Raw genomic sequence first — 18553 nt, 5'->3', positions numbered from 1 at the left:
CAAATTAACTCTTAGTTTGTGAATGGAAAGATGAAATAAAAGCGATCATTGTTTTGTTATATTACTGTGACTCTGTGCAGCTGGACTTCAGTATGAAGCTCCTCACTGATCAATGGGGAGATTAACTAAAAATAATGGGTATTTTTAATGATTAAAATAATACAAAACTAAAACAGAGGCAGGTTTAAACTGAGGAGGTTGTTGCATTTAGTAAATCACAGAACATGAAGGCCGACATGCAGCTTCTCCCTCCGTTCTGTTATCAAGGTGAGATTATAACCACAAACATCATCCATCCAGCTAAAGTATGTTTCTAAACATGTTCTTTATATTCTTCCAGTTTCTCAGAAATTAATCAATAAAATGTTTTTCTCTTCAGATTTTTCCATTCTTTCTTTTGTTACATAAATATTTTCTCCCAGAGAGAAGCTCAGAGTTTCCAGCTGAAACAGGAAGTGAGAGAAACCTGCAGCTCTCTGGAAACACAGCAGACTCTCTGTCTGCAACATGACAGCATCACATTAAAGACTTTTTAAATGTTCACATTTTTATTTTATGTGTTGCTGATCAAGTTAAATGTTTGTGTTTTTACTGAGATCCAGTTTAAATGAAATTCATCCTGTAAAAACATGAAATCCTGCAAAATGCAGCAAGATTTGGTTTGTAACTTAACATCAAACTTCTTGGATGAAACTAAAACAAAATGTAACAAATACATGAGGGAAAAACTTTTCAACAACATTTTCTTTACCGTGTGAATAAAACATTATAAACTGATAAAAACAACAGATAGAAATAAACTCTGAGCAAAGAAACAGAAAATGTAGTGAAAGTTTTTATCAGCTCCATCAGACGGATCCCACAGATCGGTCAGAAACACACAGAACTTCATGTCAGATTTTATCTGCTGCTGAAAACATGAACCAACAAAATGTCAGAAAACAGAAACTTTATTTATTTTACCAGAAAGTTTTACATTCTAAGATATCAACCAAATTCACATGAAGCTAAAAGCTGCTTTTAATCTGTTGAATGTGGGTTAGGACATTGATGGCTGCACAGTGGTGCAGTTGGTAGCTCTGTCGCCTTGCAGCAAGAAGGTTTTGGGTTTGATTCCCGGCCCGGGTCCTTCTGCACAGAGTCTGCATGTTCTCCCTGTGCTTGGTGGGTTCTTCCTCCCACTGTCCAAAAACAAGACTGTCAGGTTAATTGGTCTCTCTAAGTTAAGGTGTGTGTGTGTGTGTGTGTGTGTGTGTGTGTGTGTGTGTGTGTGTGTCTCTGTGCTCAGACTAGTGACCTGTCCAGGTGACCCCGCCTCTCGCCCAGAACGTAGCTGCAGAGGCACCAGCACCTCCTGACCCACCAGGGACAAGGTGTTAGAAAATGGATGGATGGATGTTGATCCATTATCAGCAGAACCAGCGTCCTTAGAGGCGGTCCAAACTCCTCTGATCAGAATCTGTAAAACTTTGAGGTTTCAGGAGGAAGTCAGAGCTGCAGCTGCAGGTTGTTCAAATTTATCTTCAACAAGAGAAAACATGCAAAGATAGAGCTGCTTACCGACTATAGAAAGGTGTAAACTGCTGTAATAAATAAATATTTATCCACCACATATTCAGAAACGTCTCAATAATCTTTAACTCACCACTTTGTTTGCCAGCTGCCAATAAACAGCAGAGAAGAGGAATCAGACGTGGAAAAGTGGAGAACAAACAAAGCCTCCATGTGTTTTTGTCTGGAGGAAAAGTGGCTGAGATGTGATATTTTTCTGGCTTGCTAACATTTAGCACATAACACAGTTTGTCTGTTAAAGTGTCATTGTGTGGATCAGGATCAGGCGCTGCTCATTTATTACATCTAGAGATTTTTAACATGTTAGTTTCAGGAAATGTCAAACTCTCTGAGTCACTTTCAGCTTGTTTTGAAGTGCAGGTTATAAATTACACACCAGTTTTTAAATGACATAAATAGATAAAGTTGCAGTTATTCTAAAATTATTATAAAATCAGTTTAGGATTAGGATTAGGGTTAGGATTAGGGTTAGGATTAGGATTAGGGTTAGGGTTAGGATTACTGTTCAAATCAGAGAAATAATACAATCTGACTATTCTGAGAATCAGAATGAGCTAAAAACACAACATGTGATCTCTGTGCTTATGAACGTTTCATATTTTCCTCTAATAACTATGAGCTGCATTTTGTTTATTCAGGAACTTTGCTTTGTGTTCCTGGTTTCTGGTACGGCCGTAAATGTGACGCACAAGCCTCCAGTGCTAACAGCGATGGAGGACAGCGGCTCTTCTCTCGGTCCACTGGGTTCATGTCTGCTCCTGAAATGATCTGATTGGTGGTTGGAAAAACTCTCACTGTGTTCAAGTTGTGCTAAAAGGAGTTAGCCAATCATCTCAATGCTAAAACTGTAGCAGCTAATGCTAATGTTAGCATCCACAGTCCACATTTCTAAAAAAGTTCCTGAAATCTGGAAAGATGAATGGATGGAATAAAACTTTGATCTGATCTGTTGGTTAAAAACCTGAAAAACAAATTAAAAACTATAAATATTTTATTTTTGAGTTCTAATGTTTATTCAGGATTTAGCAGGAAAAAGGAATTTTGAATGGAAAATGTTGTCAATATCTAGTTTTCAATTAAAATATGATAAACTAATTACAGACCCTGCAGGAAACTGAACAATGTTTCCTAGTTTTCAAATATATTTTATGGTAAATTTGTGGGATTAGCAGATTAATGTTCCTGAGTCTTATTTATAAGAGTAATAGAGAAAATATTAACTCTTCATTTTGTTTTAATTTAGAGTTAATAGATGAAATCAGAGTGATTATTTATCAATATATCAGTGGATTAAGTCAGTGCAGAAGGATAAATAATGCAGATTATTCATTAATATTTACTGAATTAATCTGACAGTTGAAAACTCATCATCATCTCTAATTAATCTAAATCTATGTTTCCTCCTCCAGTTTTATCATGAAAGCTGATCAGAACATTTAGCAGAACAAACTTCCTCCTTCCAACCAGAAGAAACTCTGAGATAAATGAAGCTGCATGTCATCAGAGTTAATCTGGATTACAGACATTTTCTAAGAATTATTAACATTTTAATCAGACTGAGCTGCAGGATCTATAAAGTTCAGTGTTTCAACAATAATTTGCTTCTTCATAGTTTTGCAGCAAATGGTGAAAATTAGGAGTAAAATGATCAGAACCAGGAGATTCTTGTTTTTAATATTTTTACCGTTTGTGTGGGCTGATAGAGAAGAAAGTGAGTAAAATTTTTATTGCTTCCTTTATTTTATTATCATTCAGATTTGAACAGATTATTGCTTTCAAAGTGAGGATGAAACAGGAAATGCAGTGAAAATATTAATAATAAATATTGAAACATGATTCAGTAACTCTGTTATTTCTGGTCTCATATTTTTCTGATCATTTACTCACCAACATGTCTCCCTCTGACTAATAATCTCACAATTCAGATTTTGTTGTTTGTGAGAAAATTTAGAAAATTAAACACAGAAAACATTTTAATGTTTTTTCTTTGCCGTATTGAATAAATGTTATTTTATTATTTCACAGATGAATCCAGAATTACTAACAGGAGTTTCAGGTTAAAACTAATATTTTATTTCTGCAAACAGGTTTTTTCTATCTCACAGTAATATTTTATTTTATAGCAGAGCAGCAATAGTCCAAACCTGAAGCTGATAAATGAAGGAAGGAGCTAAAGATTAGGGGATGGCAGATGTTATGTCCCTCAGGCACATTATAATTATTGTTATTTTTTCTGGATTGTTTTTGTATTGACTTTAGTTGAATGACTTTCTGTTTAATAACTTTGGAGTTTGGATAATTCCTCTTTTGTAATCTGGTCTTGTTAATCGGTGGCTGTTGGTCAGCCTGTGAATAGGTTGGACCAGGTAAAGTCCAGCACCACCAAACAGCCCCGTTCTGATGGATGCCACGTCTCCAGCCTGACATGCGCTTGTTTTTATCAGCTCTTTGTTTGTTTGCTGTTTTTTGTCCGTTGTGATTTTGGCCTGGTGGGAACCGATTGTCCTGTTTTCAATACTTTCTTTGCAGTGGATCCTTATTCCGGTGCAGCAGGGCTTCCACGGCCTGCATCGGGTCGGCCCCCTGCTGGACCGTTTGTTCTTTTTGGTCGGCTCACCGGGTCCAACTTTCTGTTCATACTTTGGGATTTTTCTTTGAGGAACTGAGGATTTAATTCTCTCTGTTCCTCCACAGAAAACAAAAAGAAGCTGAAACAAAAGAATCAGTCAAGAGAGTTTGACATAAAATGATGTTTTTAATCCTCATTTTGCCTTAAATATGTTAAATATTTCTCATATATGTTGAGCCCTTTGTGGCCGTAACAGCAAAGAGCCTCTAAGGTTTGGATGTATTAAAGATAATAATCAATAGCAGCAAACAGAAAGCTGATCAATGATAACAGATTTATTGATGGAATGTCAAGAAATATGTTTTCATTAATCATTGGAAATGTTATAAAGTATTTTAACATGTTATTATTAAGCAGAAACATAAATAAACCAGGAATATTTTAATGATTCTCCTGCTGCATCAGAGCGATTCCTCCATGTTTCCTATCAGAACCAGAACTTTTGGTTCAGTGAACATCATCTGGATCATGGAGACTATTTGCTGAGATCTTGTTTCCAGGCAGGTTTTCTATGATCCTTCAGAGGGATCTGGGTTTCCTCCTTAACACCTTTACACTCAACTTTCTTCTGCTTTTATTGTTGCAGAGTCTGAAACCAGCATGTCCTGTGTTATCAACCAGGACTGTATTTTACCATGTCGGTTTGAGAAAAGGATCAACTACATGGAATGGTCTCTATATCAAACATCATCTATGATTGTCTCCTATGACCATCGTGGCTCCAGAACCTCTGAGAGATTCAGATCCAGAGCGTCTCTGTTTGAGGATCAGATCTCCAGAGGAAACGGCGACCTGCTGCTGAGAGGAGTGAAGGTTGATGATGAGGGACGATATGTGTGCGCTGCAGAAGTAAATGGCATCTATTATAGAAATTCTGTTGACTTTACCATAGAAGGTAAAACACTTTAACATTTTATTGATTCATATTTTGAGTTTTTATGTTTTGGTTCCAGGACATTTATCTGCTTAATAGTTCTTTATTTTCTCATGTTTCTGCTTCAGCTCCAGTTTCTGACATCAGAAATCCATCAGGATGGAAACAGAACCACCTGCAGCTCAGAGGGGATCTACCCTCAACCTGAACTCACCTGGTCCACTGAGCCTCCATCCAACACGGCTCTGCAGAGGAGAACCACAGTCCATCAGACTGAGGAGAAGCTTTAAGACATCAGCAGCTTTCTGATGGGTCCAGACGGTTCTGATCGGATCTACAGCTGCACCATCAGAACCAGGAGGAACTGGTGGAAAACAAGTTTAACCAGAGCAGGTCAGCAGATGGACACAAAGTTCTGATATCATTTAATAAACAGTTTTTTGTTTACATTTAATTTGACTTTACTGTAAGCATTACAGTATTACTGTAAGCACTACAGTAATACTGTAAGCACTACAGTATTACTGTAAGCATTACAGTATTAGTGTAAGCATTACAGTATTACTGTGATGCAGATTAGAAAATGAAACATCCAGAGGTTTCTGGATCCAGCTGTGTGTGATCCACTGGTTCCGGCTCCACGTCCCTCGGATCGGATGCGTGTTTCTCTCCCTGCTTTGCGTTCTGCCAGACCTGCTGCTCTGTAAGCTGCTGCTGCTGCGTCTCTCATTCTACCCCCTCTCGCTCAGCTGCTCCTTTTATTGCCCCATTTCTGGGTTGCCCCCATTGCAGCTGAGGGGCAACAGCTGTGTGAAGTGAAGTGGACGTCTCCAGAGACAGCAGCCGCAAAAGGAATCAGCACACATGCAACTCAACATAAACCCAAAATAAATATATCAGCAAATGTAGAAACCAGGGAAATAACTGAAAATGGCCACATTGCTACACAATGCCTCCATGTTTCCTATCAGAACCAGAACTTTTGGTTCAGTGAACATCATCAGGATCATGGAGACTATTTGCTGAGATCTTGTTTCCAGGCAGGTTTTCTATGATCCTTCAGAGGGATCTGGGTGTTCCTCAACACCTTTACCTCAACTTTCTTCTGCTTTTATGTTGCAGAGTCTGGAACCAGCATGTCCTAGTGTTATCAACCAGGACTGCATTTTACCATGTCGGTTCAGGAATCGGGTTGCCAACATGACATGGGAGCGTGAAATACCAAAATCAGGGATTGTAAGTTATGACCAGGGTAACATCAGAACCTCTGAGAGCTTCAGATCCAGAGCGTCTCTGTTTGAGGATCAGATCTCCAGAGGAAACGGCGACCTGCTGCTGAGAGGAGTGAAGGTTGATGATGAGGGAACATATGAGTTGTCATGTTTTTACAACTGGCATCTATTATAGACGTTCTGTTGTCCTTGAGATAGAAGGTAGGACATCTTCATTTGAAAACCTTTCATTCAAAGAAGATTTGGATGGTTTGTATTTTGTTGTTGTGGGATGTTTCTGATGTGAAATTGTTCATTTTTTATTCTCTTATTTTCAGCTCCAGTCTCTTCAGTCAGAATCTATCAGGAAGGAAACAGAATCACCTGCAGCTCAGAGGGGATCTACCCTCAACCTGAACTCACCTGGTACACTCAGCTTCCACCCATCATGACTCTGCAGGACAGAACCACAGTCCATCAGACTGAGGAGAAGCTTTATGACATCAGCAGCTCTCTGATGGTTACAGATGATGATGTAGATCTGTTTTACTCCTGCGACATCAGAACCAGGAAGAGCCAAGGATAGCAGTTCTAAATTATCCAGGTCAGCAGATGTACAGAAAGTTCTGATATCATTTAATAAGCTGGTATTTTAGTTGGGGCCTGCCTAGCAATGCATAAGGAGAGCAGTGACTGACTTGCAAAGCAAGTCAGTCACTGCCTCCATGCATTGCATGGCAGGCACCTATTAATCTACACCCAATAGAATGTCTCTTTATTGGGGCCTGCCCATAGCAATGCATAAGGAGAGCAGTTACTGACTTGCGAACGGGCAAGTCAGTAACCCGTCGGTAACACAGTTACCGACGGGCACACTTGGTAGGCCCCAGTTAAATTTCTTCAGGAATTTTCTACTTTCTTCCTTACATTTGATTTGACTTTTTCTTGAAACCTCATGAAACATCCAGAGGTTTCATGAGGTTTGATTCACATTCAGAGGGATTTTATTTTAATGCCTTTCTAAACCCCATTTTACCGTCAGCAGGACAAAATGAGAGGAAGCCTAATTTAAAATGTATCCACCTGTAAATGAAAAGTATTTGTTCCAACATTATAACTGATGGTAAACAGTGAAACGTATTGTGAGGAAAAACACTTTGACATTCTGGACAATGATCTGGTCACTTAAGGCTGACTTTGTGGAAACGTTTGTCAAGAAAAATGGAAAAGATCAAAGCAGGTTTAAAAGTTTTATTCCTATGAAGATGCAGAAATAAAGAAAGAAAATGCTACATGCTAGCTGTGCTATTATTATTATTATTATTATTATTATTATTATTATTATTATTATTATTATTATTATTATTATTTATTATTATTATTATTATTATTATTTATTATCCACACAGTTATTCTAGGAATAAAATGGAAACAATCTCCAGGTTGAGCATCAGAAACCAGATGCTTAAAGTTTATAATTATTAACATTTATTCATAAAAATGTTGGCAGCTGATGGGGAACCAGCGGAGCCACCAGGGCGCTTCCAGCCTCACACAAATAAACGCTACAGAAACGAATCAGTAAAGCAACAGGCAGCACAAATTAAAATGATTTAAATAAATGAAAACGGAAAACCATCCATCCATTTTCTGGTCACCTTTCTCCCCAACGGGTCGGGTGGTGCTGCATGTTTCTGCTGCAGCTTCAGGTTCTGACATCAGAATCCATCAGGATGGAAACAGAACCACCTGCAGCTTAGAGGGGATCTACCCTCAACCTGAACTCACTGGTCCACTGAGCCTCCATCCAACACGGCTCTGCAGAACAGAACCACAGTCCATCAGACTGAGGAGAAGCTTTATGACATCAGCAGCTCTCTGACGGGTCCAGACGGTTCTGATCGGATCTACAGCTGCACCATCAGAACCAGCAGGCAAGAGTCACCCTGGACAGGTCTCCAGTCTGTCGCAGGGCAACACAGAGACAAACAGGACAAACAACCATGCACACACACACTCACAACTTGGGAGAATTTGGAAAGACCAATAAACCCGACATTCATGTTTTTGGACTGTGGGAGGAAGTCAGAGAACCCGCATGCACAGGGAGAACATGCAAACTCTGTGCAGAAAGACCCGGGCCGGAATCGAACCCAGGACCTTCTTGCTGCAGGGCCACTGTGCAGCCCAACCTGAAAACATATTAGTAAAATAAAAGTCAATCAAAAGTTGCTTCACTGCAGACTCTGAGGCAAATGAAGCTCTAGATTAATAATTATTCTGATTATAGATCAGTTATAGATATTAGGAACGAATTGAATGAACAAAACTCAGGTTCAGGATTTACATTTAGTTCAGAGTTTTAACTGTTAAGCAATAATTTGTTTCTTTCATAGATTTACAGAAAAAGGTATAAAAGTTTGAATCTCATCAATAAAGATAAATAATCAAAATACCAGCAAACAAAAAGCTGCTCAAAGGTTCTGCATCAGAGCGATTCCTCCCTGTTTCCTATCAGAACCAGAACTTTTGGTTCACTGAACATCATCTGGATCATGGAGACTATTTGCTGAGATCTTGTTTCCAGGCAGGTTTTCTATGATCCTTCAGAGGGATCTGGGTTTCCTCCTCAACACCTTTACACTCAACTTTCTTCTGCTTTTATTTATTTATTGCAGGGATTGGAACCAGAATGTCCTGTGTTATCAACCAGGACTGCATTTTACCATGTCGGGTCAAGAACGGGATCAACAACATGGAATGGAAACATGGAACCTCTCTGATTGTCTCCTATGACCATCGTGGCTCCAGTTACTCTGAGAGCTTCAGATCCAGAGCGTCTCTGTTTGAGGATCAGATCTCCAGAGGAAACGGCGACCTGCTGCTGAGAGGAGTGAAGGTTGATGATGAGGGAGGATATGAGTGCACTGCAGTGATTAATGGCTTCTATCATAAACATTTTGTTTTCCTTGCAGTAGAAGGTAGGTCACTTTATTTAAAATAAAAACTTTATAGAAATAAGATTATAAAAGTTACATTTATATTTTGTTCTTCTGACAAATTGTTCATTATTTCATGTTTCTGCTGCAGCTCCAGGTTCTGACATCAGAATCCATCAGGATGGAACCAGAACCACCTGCAGCTCAGAGGGGATCTACCCTCAACCTGAACTCACCTGGTCCACTGAGCCTCCATCCAACACGACTCTGCAGAACAGAACCACAGTCCATGAGACTGAGGAGAAGCTTTATGACATCAGCAGCTCTCTGACGGGTCCAGACGGTTCTGATTGGATCTACAGCTGCACCATCAGAACCAGGAGCAACCAGAGGAGAGCAACTTTAGCTGAACCAGGTCAGCAGATGAAGAGAAAGTTCAGATATTTAAAATCTTGCTGTTTTTGTTTCTTTTTACATTTAATTTGACTTTTACTTGAATCTTCATAATGAAAAATGCAAATAACTAATTTTCTCTAAAAAGCTTCTTTATGCCATGATAGTTTCCATAGAGTGAAGCTTTACATCAAGTGCATCACAAACTGAAAGTCTGCAAAATGCAGCTGATTGATTTATTTTATTAAATCACTTTTTAAACACATTAAAAACATTTCAATATAATTTAAAGACAGAATCAAACCTTATTAATAAAATGCAGCTGATTTATATCATAATTGTATTAATATTTCCAGTCTTTTTGCTTTGCAGAACTTTTATTTCTGAGTTTCCTGCAGAATATTTGATGTTAAAGAATTATTCTTTCTTTGTTCATTAGCTGATTTATTTCATCAACATTTACAAATTCTTATTAAATACAACATCTAACAGGCCGAGTATATTTAGAAGCTGAACTCTAAATATCGTCTTTTATTCCATATATTGATATATTTCAAATCTTCCTTCTCATCCTTGTGTTTAGTCTTATTGATCACTGCAGCAGTGACTAAATATCAATCAGGAAATTGATCGTGTTGCATCAACCTTCCAGACGTCTCAGGTTCTGGTTCTGGTTCTGGTTCTGATTCTGCATCCGAACCAGGAAAAAGCAGCATTCAGCTTCTATGCTCCACAAATCTGGAAGAAACTTCCAGAAAAGTGTAAAAGAGCCAAAAACACGGAGTTCCTTTAAATCAACCAGTCAAAGTTTATTTGTATAGCAGCTTCAGCAACAAGGCTTTTCAAAGTGCTTCACATCATAAAGACCCAAAAGAAACACAATGAGAAACACTTCAGTCGTTACACATCAGATTGTTCATTAATATTTAAAGCAATAACTGGAACATTGATCAGTATATTTCAATATCATTGATGATTGTGATGCCTTCTGACTAAATGTTATTGCTTATTTCATCACTGGTTACTGTTTCATAATGTGAAGCAGTTTGAACTGCTTGTTGCTGAACTGAACTCATAAACTTTGCTTTCTCAGGTGCTGAGGTTCCAATCAGCTGCACTTCCTTCAACATTTCTGTGTCCAGTTTGGTCTGGAGGTTCAACCAGCGTCAGATCATCCTGACCAAGACTGACAGAAACATCTACAACATCTCAGAGGAGTGGAGGAAACATGTGAGGGATGTTTCAGCGTCCGGCAGCCTCACCTTACAGAATGTGACCTCAGATCAGGAGGGAGTTTACAGCTGTGAGCTCAGTGATGATGAGGAGACGATGATAACTCAGCTCTATCTGAGGAGGACTGGAGGTAACAGGATTCAGGATTTCAGCTTCATTAGATGCTCACAATCTGACATTGTAAACTATAAATGAGTCTTTAAGCTAAACTCCTGAACTTCTTTGGTTCCAGAGAATCTGGTGGTTCCTGAACTCATCAGACGGACGGTGGTTTGTGTTGTGATTGCAGCAGCAGCAGCTGGATTCATAATGTTCTACAAGAAGAAGATGGAGGAAAGTGAAGCTCTGCAGCTTTAAAGCTTTCATTCACATTCAGAGAGTGGTTTTGTTTTAATGCCATTCTCCCATTTTACCCTCAAGATGATTGATGAGCTGTGATGGTTTCACTAAATGATCAGCTTCATGTTCTTGAGATGATTCTCATATTTGGAGATATTTCTGTTTTTATTTTTAGGATGATTTCATCTTCTGCCCAGCAGGGGGCGCAGCTAAATATATTCTTTATATTCTTCCAGCTAAACTTTCTCAGAACTTTATCAATAAAATGTTTATTTCTATAGAAATTAGTTTTTATTACATCTAATGATGATTTATGAGCTTTTATGATTTACAAGCTTTATTTAGTTTTACATTATTAGTTCTTTATATTTAGTTTTTCCTCACATTTGTACATATTCCTGTTTAATCTAAATGTGAAGATTTTACTCTTGTTGCATCTTCTGTCCAGCAGGGGGCGCAGCTAAACATGTTCTTTATATTCTGCCAGTTTTTCAGAAATGTAACAATAAAATGTTTATTTCTATAGAAAATGAATTTATTACATAAATAGATGATTTATGAGCTTTGATGTAGTTTAACAAAATGATTATTTCTTCATGTTCTTTTGTTGTTTCTCATATTTGTTAATATTTCATGTTTTTTTTCCTAAATATGATGATTTTATAGTTGCATCTTCTGCCCTGCAGGGGGCGCAGCTGATCATGTTTTTTTATATTCTACCAGTTTCTCAGAAATTGATCAATAAAATGTTTTTTCTCTAAACATTGTTCCGTTATTATTTTTGTTGCATAAATATTTTGTTCTTCAATAAACCAAATAAATATTAGAATGTCTCATTTTTATAAACATTAAACTTCTTGGATGAAACTAACAAACTAAATGAGTAAAACATTTATTGAAAACTTTATTAGGATCATTATTATTATTATTATTATTATTATGTAAAAAGTAAATTAATGGTTTCAAAGTGAGGATGAAATAGAAAATGAAGTGAAAATATTAATAATAAACAATCTTTGAAAAATAATTAAAAGTTAAAATAATAACTATATTGTCTCTGGTCTCCTATTTTAGTGATAATTTAATCACCAACACGTCTCACTCTGAGAAATAAAAATAAAATTAAAAGATTTATGTTTATCTTAAACATGAAAATAATTTTTTTTCTTTCCAGAATGTTTTCCTACCTTTTTATACCTTAAGAAAATAAACAACTGGAAATAATCCTGACACCAAGGATCATAATTCATGTATGAAATGGTTAATTAAAGGTTTCAGGTCTTTCTCTGATATATTTCCCTCATTTGTTGTTTCTTTGACTGAAGTTTTTTAATGTTTTTGTGAACTAATTCATGTTTGGAGGCTCAGGAGTCTCAACTTGACTCATTTCCTAATTTTCACTGTTGCAACTGCTAACTGTACGTTTTATATACTAGACAACCGTTAAAGTCATTGTTGCCTTCAGTCCAGCAAAATAACATTTTTTAGAGCCATTACTGTTACATAAGCTGCTGAAAAAAAGACAACTTATCATTTTGATCAGCATAGAGCATGAAATGTTGACTTCTTAAAGAAGAATCATTTAATTCCAATTGTGGAGGTTTAAAGCATAAAACCTTTGCAAAAGCAGGAAGGATTCATTTTCTCCAAGGGGATTTTGTGGATATTATGAGAAATAAATGTTAAAATAGTTTTTTTTAATAAAAACTTTACATGAAAACATGTTACTGTTATTAGTTCTGTTGTGGAAATTCAACAGAATTATTCTATAACAAAAATGACTAAAACTAACATTTCCTAAATGTATGTATCGTTAGAAATATTAGCAGGTTCTTTATTATTTTCACTGATGTTGATAAGATTTATTGGTGACGATATAAACCGAGTTCTGGTCAGTTATTACAATAACACTGTGTTGTTTCTCTGTAGCAAACAATTCAACAATTAACCTTTGACCTTTAATAGACGTTTAATTAGCTCAGTGCTTCTCAATTATTTTCCGTTACGCCCCCCCTAGCAAGAAGAAAACTATTCGCGCCCCCCACTCCCCACCGTGACTATCCATCTCTGCATAACATTTTTTCCTTATTAACATTTTTTTCGCTGAAAAAACTAGCGGCTTATCGGCGTGATTGGGATGTAACGTATTTAAGTGACGCGCTAATTTATTTGGCTTCATGCTGTCCGCTGCGAGCATTTTTAGACACAGCAAACACACCGGTCTTTCCTCTTCTCCAACTGTAGTCACAGTGAAGCCAAGCGCTAAATACGCTTCGTCGTATTTCCTCTTCTTAGCTTTCGGTTGACTTTCTGTTGTCTCATTATCTTTGTCTCTCTCCGCTTTTCTTTTCATCCCTGTGAAAAACTTTTTCATGTTGGGGGTTGTTGAATAACGGAGGCCATAGACAGAACGCAGTCGGAGCTTTTTGTTGACTTAACACTGCTAACCAAGGCAAACCTGTTGTCTTGTAAGTCGTAAAATGTTGCACTGTCGCAAACGTGACAGAAGTAACAATGAGAGCGCCACTGCCGCCTACTGTGCGCAATTACACTTTATACTAGCTCGGCCAAATAAAAGCCTGTTCCCCAGGATCACACGCGCCCCCCCAGGTATCGCACCGCGCCCCCCAAAGGGGGCCCGCCCACTATTTGAGAAGCACTGAATTAGCTCATTAAAGTAAAATTTAAGTGAAAAATATTCCAGCTAAATGTATTTTTTAGGGGTGACAGTAAATATGATGCTGCTGATTTCATTAAGGTCCTTATTTTTTAATAATTATTTCCATTGAATATGTGTTTATTTTCATCATTTATCTAAAATGATTTATTCTGTGGCTTCAAGTTTTAGCAATAAAGGCAACTTCTCATTTTAGTCTGTAAAATGAGAAGTCGTCTCATTTTACAGATTAACTAAGATTGAGTTTAAATGCTTGTTTGAGCAGCAGAGTTCAGTCGGTGTCAAGTTCTTTTCTCAGTTGTGCAGCTTCCCCACTTGAGAAGGGATGGATGATTGGATGCAGACTTTTTAAAAACAGGATTTTACTCAAAGGACCAAGCGGTTTTCTTCATTTTTATCCTTCATTTATTTAGTGCATGTCAGGATATTCCACATTTAGTCCAAGCAGGTAAAAACCTTTGAACAAACCCAAAAGAAAAACAAAGATAAATAATTTCTTAACTGTTTGTAAATTTACACAAATTAATTTCAATCAAACTACAAACAAAACAAACCATATAAACAATACTAAGCAACTGTCACGCCGAGGCACGGATGGACACAGGGGACTGAACAGTGAATACCAAACCAGACGTTTATTGGGAAATTGCTTATTCTTGGTCAGACAGGCCAGGGTCAGACCGGGAATCCAAATCGGGATCAGGCAGTCTCAGGGTCAGACAGACAGGGGGTCGAAGCCAGGAGGTCCTTATCCAGCGGGGAGAGTCAGGGATCGGGGACAGGAGAGGAATCTAGGTAGAGACAGACAGGTTAGATACTGTGCAGTTAGCTCCAGTTACTACAGCAGGCTGAAGGTGTTACCGCTGAGGGTTTCACAACAATCTGACGCCGTGCAGGAGGAGCTCCGTCCTAATATGGCAGCAGCTGAGGATCAGGCGGATGCCGATCAGGTGCGAGTGGTCACAGCTCAGCGGCAGCTGTGACAGCAACCCACTGAGAATCAAACCCACAAAATAACTAAAGTTAAATGAACAAGTAACTAAACTTAAGTTCCTTAACTTTAAAATACATTTCAAATTCATCTTTTCAATAACATATTTAGGGAGACCGGGTATGGTTGAAACATGGGGAGAGTTGTAACACCACCAGTTCCACCAATCAGGGATAAGATAGGAGTCACATGATCCTTTCAGTGTCTTCCCGCTTCCTCCCCAATTCCATATTGTGATTGTCAAGGCTGGAAACAGGCACGTGAAGATACTAAGGAGGAAAAACTGATTTTGAGGTAAGAAAGTAAATTTTTTGATCATGACTATTTTTTGTTTAGTACTTATGCTGTTGCAGATAAAACCATATGACTTACATTAGATGAAAGTGTAATGTCTCAGGCAAAATATGATGTATTTTCCCGTGCTAATTTCAAACCGCTATGCTACTACAGCTAGTTAAACATGGCTGACAGGGTTGGGGTGGGTTGTAACACATCTTTAGAAAGTGTTACAACCATCCCCTTACATACAACTAAGAACATTTTTGATTTTAAGAATTTTACAGAATGCCTAGACATTGGATACGGAAGACTGATAGAGGTGTGCCTGCAGATGTTTTAAAAAAGGCATCTGATGAGGTCACAAAGAAGAACAAGTCAGTCAGATCAGTTGCGAAGGCGCATGGGATCTGCCATGTAACACTGAGCAGATACTGCAAATCACTGCGCAAGCTGAGAGGACAGGGGTCCAGTGATCTTCCCAGTGTAGGTTATTGGAGCAGCAACAAAGTCTTCTCTGAGGTGCAGGAGGAAGTGTTGGCTGACTATTTGATTCAGGCAGCAGACCTGTATTATGGACTGACTCCATGTGAGGTAAGCATATGACAGGTTAGTGTGAAGTGCACAATTCAGAGACTGAGGTCCAGACAAAAGTCAGGGAGCAAAAACAATCTTTAATACATCTGCAGACGGAGAGCAAGAAATCCACTGCATTAGGCACAAATTAGGATCCGCTCTGAGGAACCCAGAGCTGCATAGTTACTTTATTCATCTCTTTACTACCGAGGCAGAGACTCAATCTTCCAAGACCAAACAAAAGAAACAAAGGAAAACATACGAAACCTTGTATGCTCATTCACTGTAATGTCTATGGGATGTGAAAACTAAACACTCTGTCTCCATGCAGGGAAGGCCGCGGGAAAAACAGCAAGTTCCCAAATAACTGTCTGGGAAAGTTCAGCAACCCTGGAAACTTACTGCAGTAGACACATCTTGGTTCATTAGTTTGTACACCGTTTGCAGCTGCACAGAAAAACACCTTGACTGTGATTCAAAAAGCATTACATTTATATGATACATAAAGGAACATCATTTAATACGAATAAAACCTCTTCACATCAGTCACTGGAGATAAGTGAATAATTGAATACTAGTGTAGGTGCTAGACAAATTGAAAAACTTTTTGTGTCTATGTACTCTGATTTTCTATTTCTCTTTCTTTTAGGTCAGAAAGTTTGCATATCAACTGGCCGTAACATAGAACATCAAACACCCGCAAGGCAAGCAAAAGAGGAAGAAGAGAAAGCCTGCCAAGAAAATGTTAAAAGCCAATGCTGAGGATTCTGACCTCAGACGATGAATATTTTGTGTTGTCCGTATGGAGCCATTTGGCAACTCAAAGCCACAGGAAATGTGGGTCAAATGTGCCCTATGCAGTCTCTGGGCCCACGAAGCCTGTACTCCTGGGCTACCATCATTTATTTGTCACCACTGTGACTCTGATTAAGGATACACAGACACACACACACATTGACATTGGTTTTTGTTAGACCTACATTTTTGTATTGTTCATTAAGCATACATATTAAGAAAGTTTGTTCTAGTAGAATAATTTACATACATGCACACACACAAACAGAGTATATTTGAGTTATGGTCAGTCACAGAGAGAGAGAGACATTGTTCTTGTATTGTTCTTTTAATTCAGTAAACCTCTTTTTGAAGCATATCACATGGTGTTGCCTCTGTTTTTGCTTCTTTTGTCTAATTGTTACAACTTACCCCAGCAGGTGTTACAACCTACCCCGGTGGTGGGGTAGGTTGTAACAAAGGAACACCATGTATTTGACATGAACTCATGAGGTCTGTGATATTCTTGCAGAGGTTTGAATTAGTGCCATTTGTAGTAGACAAATGTGGGTATTTTGTATAAAAGTTTGAAAACTCTAGCTCAAAAATTCTGTGAGTTAAAGGTGCTGGAGCAAAAAGTGTTACAACCATACCCGGGCTCCCTACATTTATTTAACTATACAAACATCACTTTTCAATATTAGTCATAAATATTAAGTTCATAAATATAAATGCTAAATTAATAAGTAGCTAAGCTTAACATCTAAATTCATTTTCCAACAATAGAACAATCAGTTCATTCATAAAATTAATCAATCAATTCTGCTTCAGTTCAGGCGTGTTGTAGTTGATGGTGTTAATGCAGGTAAAGCTGGAAGTCCGACAGGAGATCGTGAGTAGCTTTGCAGTCCGATCTCATCAACAATAAAGCTGGAGTCTTACCGGCTGTCTCTCTGCTCGTCTACAAATTCATCCAGATCTGCAACTCGACCAGGATCTTTGGTTGAAAGAGTCCACAAACTCCAGACTTCTTTGTCTGGCTTTCTTTTCCACGTTGTCCGTCCCTCATTTAAGTCCGTGTGGAACACAGCGAGCGCATTTTTTGTTTTTCAATTTGACTTCACAGTCGGATTTAAAGAAAGAACCAGATCCTCTACGGCAGGGTTGCTCAAAACATCGATCGCGATCTACCGGTCGATCGCGATCCACCGGTCGATCGCGATCTACCGGTCATCGCGATCTACCGGTCGATCGCGATCTACTTGTTGATCGCGGACAGGTTTTGAGTCGATATCGGCAGCAGGTGACAAACTGAAGGCCTCCAGGACGCTGAGAGCAGCACTTCCTCCTCTGACAGGCTTATCAAAAATATTCACTAAGATCCAAAACGTTTGTAGCTTCATTAAATAATAAAAAGCCTGGAAACCTGATATCGTAACGGACTTTGCTCGGCTTGCGGGGGCGCAGGCGGTTGCCACGGCAACGGGTGTGCTTAACCATAAAGAGAGAAAGAGAGTAAAAAGGTGCGAGTGGTTCTGAGTTGATCACCTGTTTGGGTTATTTGACCTTTGTTTACCTTTGCTGTGGTTCATCACAGCCGCTGGAGTTTCTGAACGTTCACTAAATGACAAACTTGGACTAATGACCTCGTTCGTTTGCAGTAAACGTCACAACCAACATCAAATAGGACACATATATTTGATTAAGTTTTAACAAACAAATGGCTTCTACCACAATAATTGTGTCAAATTACATTAATTATATCCCAAATTCAGAAGATTTGCCTTTACCTCTGCAGAGCTCTTTGGTTCCTCCTATCAGTCTGCAGTTTCACATTGTGACGTCATCAAACTAAATTTTATATATACCATAACACCTGCTGGCCTCAGGTTTGCAACCAGCTTCTGACTGAGAAACCAGTAACTTGCTCCCAGTGTCAGAATCTCACTGAGGAAGAAACTGCATTAGGTTTTCTATCACTTTATCATTTCTGATATATCTGATGTATATTTGCATAGAAAATTAGTCAATAGGGTTTAATTTATAATTTGTATGTCTTCATGTCATGA

The 18553-nt window shown here is 38.3% G+C and overlaps 1 pseudogene; it reads left to right on the top strand.

The window, feature by feature from the left end:
* The first annotated feature begins 4894 nt into the window (after positions 1–4894).
* LOC129356687 (butyrophilin-like protein 2) lies at positions 4895–11434 on the top strand (annotated as a pseudogene).
* The last annotated feature ends 7119 nt before the right edge of the window (positions 11435–18553 follow it).

This window comes from Poeciliopsis prolifica, unplaced genomic scaffold, assembly GCF_027474105.1.
Source record: "Poeciliopsis prolifica strain line A6 unplaced genomic scaffold, Auburn_PproV2 SCAFFOLD185, whole genome shotgun sequence".
NCBI lineage: Eukaryota > Metazoa > Chordata > Actinopteri > Cyprinodontiformes > Poeciliidae > Poeciliopsis > Poeciliopsis prolifica.
Note: the sequence above shows the minus strand (reverse complement) of the source record. Positions and strands in the feature narration are given on the sequence as shown.